The sequence below is a fragment of the Alosa pseudoharengus genome, unplaced genomic scaffold (assembly GCF_046254945.1).
Source record: "Alosa pseudoharengus isolate Yale_2024_CS ecotype anadromous, Long Island Sound unplaced genomic scaffold, YU_APseudo_1.1 YU_APseudo_1.1_scf_12, whole genome shotgun sequence".
Lineage (NCBI taxonomy): Eukaryota > Metazoa > Chordata > Actinopteri > Clupeiformes > Clupeidae > Alosa > Alosa pseudoharengus.
Genome location: NW_027468587.1, coordinates 20,349,725 through 20,354,171, shown reverse-complemented (window position 1 = coordinate 20,354,171; position 4,447 = coordinate 20,349,725).

Sequence of the window (4,447 nt, the reverse complement as noted above, 5' to 3'; positions counted from 1 at the left end):
ACAATCATCAGGGTTTTTTTTTTCTGTTTTATATTTCTGATTTGAGGCATTCTACATCTGACCAACCTATTTTAGAGAGGAAGAGCTTTAGGTGGAGAGGATAAGGTCTAGAGAAGGATAAATGAGAGTGTCTGTGAGCACAAATTGTTGCATGACAGTCACAGCCAGCTTTTATTCATGGATCATTACAGCAAAAAGAGCCGATCGTTCCACACAGACCCAGTTAGGGCTCTCTGGATAGCAGTCAATATTGATGACAGCAATGGCTTTCGTATCAGCCTCAGATGGAAATGTAGTCTGGCCTGACCCCGATGTGAGTTTCCACCTCTGTTTATAAAAACAAACCCCTCTCCTCCCTACCTTTGGAAGAAAAGCAAAAGCATTCAGTGCAGCAGTCCCAGGTCCCAGACGTACTGCTGACTGGGGCTTTTCCGTTTAACGTTTAAATGTCGGAGGGCGGGGGGGGGGGGGGGGGGGTGTGACTGAGCCACATCCCCAACATCATTAACGCAGCGGAACCCAGGTTCCTGTGTTTTTAATTTATTTTTATCTTTTTAAAATTTATTTATTTTATTCTCCCGGCTCCTTTGAACTCTATATGTGCAGGTTGTGCACTGAAAGCAGGGAAACATCTCTTTCCCCCCTGAAGCCTTGAGAAGAAGCACATGAGTGCAGCTCTGAGGCTGAATCTCAGTCAAGGAGAGGAGCAGAATCCTCACAGACCATGATGCATCAGGAGACATTTCATAACTCCGCCTCTGCTGGCCTTTTTTGATGAATATTCTGCCTGTCTCCCGGCAGGAAGTGCCAGACAGACCAAATTGACCTATTTATGGCCTAAGATAGAAAGAAAGAAAGCCCTTTGAGGCAAATTAGCAGAAGGAACCCAGATTTTCTTATTTTCTAAACCAAAGATCACAAGACAAGCGGAAAGAAAATGAGCTAGCTCTGTCGTTAGGGTAATTAATATATATTTTGTGAATTATCAGCGTGCAACAGCACTTCAATATGCTGTATTTACATATTCCGAAATCTAACCCTAAACTGAGGGTTATGATTTCTGATATTAAAAAGTATTACACTCCTGTGATTCTCATATTACACTGTACTTCACTGTGTAGTTACACTGCAATAAAAGCCAAATACCTCCATTGAGTTATTTTATTTGAAAGGTTCAGTTGACCTACATGCAGTTTCCCAGGCACTGCATTAGTAACAGATAACAGATTCTTAATAGCAACTAGACACTTATGTTACATGGAGTTGCTGAGATGGAAGTTGCAGTTGACAGATAATTGACTAGTTAAGTCGCAGCATAGGCATGCAGGGCTCTGAATGGCAGGATTAGCCAGGGTTGTGGAGTGTGTCAAATCTGGCCTAGTTCTTCTGGGCCAGCAACTCACACGTGCCTCCCCTGTCCACGCTTCACATGAAGCCGCAATGCATGACTCACACTGAAAGAGAGAGAGAGAGAGAGAGAGAGAGATGCAGAGAGAGGGAGTGAGAGAGAAAGAGAGAGAGAGAGAGAGAGATAGAGAAAGAAAGGCTGAGAGAAACAGAGGAAGAGAAAGAGACAAATAGAGAGGTACAGAGCCAAGTTTGAAAGAGAAAAGATATGACAGGCACAAATGCAGAGAGAATGAGGGAGAGAGAGAGGGAGGTATGGAAATACAAAATGAGAAAGGGGTGAGAGAAAGATTGGCAAAGTGTGGGTAAGAGAGAAAGAGAGACAAAAATGAGCCAAACTTGAGGCCAAAAGCCCATTATTCCCCAGCGGTGGCAGTTCATCAGGTCTGTGGAAGTGACAGGCGGGAGGGGGGTGGGGGTTGAGACTGATTTAGCCTGAAATGTCAGACCTTGTGGAACTCAAAGCTGGAGGAGGAGTAAGCAGAGACATCAGGACTACAGGACAACACCACACACACACACACACACATACACACACACACACACACACACACACACACACATACACACACACACACACACACACATACACACACACACACACACACACACACACACACACACACACACACACACACACACACACACACACACACACACACACACATGCACGCACATACACAGACACAAAACACATGTTGGGGTGGCACCCTTGTGAAAGGAACCATATCTAGACTGATGGAGTTTAGTTAAGGGCTGAACCTTCAGACATAACCTGCAGAAACCTTACATTCCCATACAATTATCTCTGTGTATGGATTAGAATGAACTCAAGGTTCAATGAATGGATATGAGGAAGTCCACATGTGCATGATTGTATTATCTCATAAATGAGATTTAGGATTATTGCTAGTGATGTTTAAGGTTCAGTGGATCTTCTCAGAAATGGTTTCGATGGAGCCTTTGGAAACTCAACACCATTGAAATGGGATCCTGATGGGAGGGTCTGTTTTGGTGTGTATGTGTAAGTGTATGTGTGTGTGTGTGTCTGTGTGTGTGTGTGTGTGTGAGCTCATGTGTATGAGTGTGTGCTTGAGTGCTTAAGTGTGTGTGTTTGTGTGTGTGTGTGTGTGTGTGAGAGAGAGAGAGAGAGAGAGAGCTCGTGTGTGTGTGTGTGTGTGTGTGTGTGTGTGTGTGTGTGTGTGTGTGTGCTTGAATGTGTGTGTGTGTGTGTGTGTGTGTGTGTGTGTGTGTGTGTGTGTGTGTGTGTGTGTGTGTGTGTGTGTGGGCGTGCATAATATGTGTGAGTGTGTGTCCAACTTCAACAAAACCTGTGCCTGAGCCCAGGGGGATCCGATGGCACTCAAAGGTCATAAATCAGACAGCGGCTCTTTTCTTTCCCCCCTCGTCTCCAGCATGACCTCCGCTCCTAGGGGTCAGGGAGAGAGGGGTCCAGCATCACCTCTGTGGGAAAGACGTCGCCAGGCACCCCCACACCCACCCAGCTCGCTTAATGACCGTCAGGAAAGAGCGAGGGTCATGCTGAGTTTCTTGAGTGGAAAGTTACGGGGAAGCCCAAACAAAGGTCTGCTAAGTGCATGTTTTCTGTCCCAAAATTGTGTCTGGGTCAACTAGCCGTATCGTGAGAGTGTTTTGACTGAAACCGACACCTGGGTGGAATGACGCGCCTGCTGCTGGCACCACCAGTCTCAGTATAACGTGAGGTGAGTGGACCGGTCCTCAAAATGTCGCTCAGGCAACGACAGCCCCTCGAACATTTGCTGCCTTCACTCAATTCCGCATCTCTGCAAATGCCATCAGTGTTAGCAACTCCAGTGACCACAGTCATTAGAACAAGCAGTGAAAAACCAGTGAGCCATAACACAAGGACAGCACAAGCCACCCAGCAGATGACGAGACATCTGACACTGAAGTGTCCAGGGCGGCCCACCGCCTCACCCGTTACTGACAAGATTAAAGGCCTGCAGCCTGGGATTAGGAGTCAGTTAATGACCTTAAGGGCTCTGTGATACAAACACCATGAGCGCGAGCCAGGGTAGTGGGCTAATGGCATTAGCAGATCCACCGCCTGGCGGAGGTCTATGGGGGAAACGATGGCTGGGACAGTGCTGATTACTAATCCTCCTGCCCGTGAGGAAGACAGCCTGGAGGCTGGTGGTCACTGGCCAGGTGGTTCTGACTTCACACCAGCCTGATGATGACACAGAGAGGACGAGAGACAGCGTGCAGGCAGCACGGTGGCAGAGCTCACAGGCTCGACCGACAGGACTTGGCACAGAGTGAATGCTTTATTTGTTGGCTGGAAGCTGATCTAAATGTACTTGATGCTGAGGTAAATCCAGTAAAGTGCCTTAATCACTATTCAAAATGAATACACTGGGAAAAGACCAAATGTAAGCACAAGATGGCAAAATGGGTGGATCAGCTAAATTGAAGAGGTCTGTTTGGCCAGGGCCTACCCAGACGTACAAAGGGGGTTTCTGTGTGGGAATGCCTCCTTTGGTCTCCAAATGCTATTAGGGCTGATTTTCTGATCTCCAGATACTACAACTACACACGGAGACAGACATGAGGACTTCAAACGTAAAAAACAACACTGCGGTGTGTTTTGCGGTGCTTCTCTCCCAGGATGAGAGCGAGACAATGAAACACTTCTGCACTGAACCAGACAGAGGCAGGGGGAAACACAGCTGGACGCCTTTGATGGGTGAGGTCGGAGGAGATGTTTTTATTTTCGGAAGACATGTAGCATCGGCACAATAAACTAGTTGATTTTATACAGCCGCCCAGCACATAGGATTATTTTTGTGGTGCCTCATCTGTCATGTTGATTACTGTTGTGATGATAAAACAATTTGCCCGTGTGATATGGAAGACACGAGTTTGAACAAAAACAGTGTGAGTCAGGCACTATTTTAGGGGTTGTTATTTGGTGACTAGCGTGAATAAAGCCATGTGTTTCTGTGTACGCTGTGAAAAAAAGAACATCCACTTATGCATAACAACAACAACAAAAAGG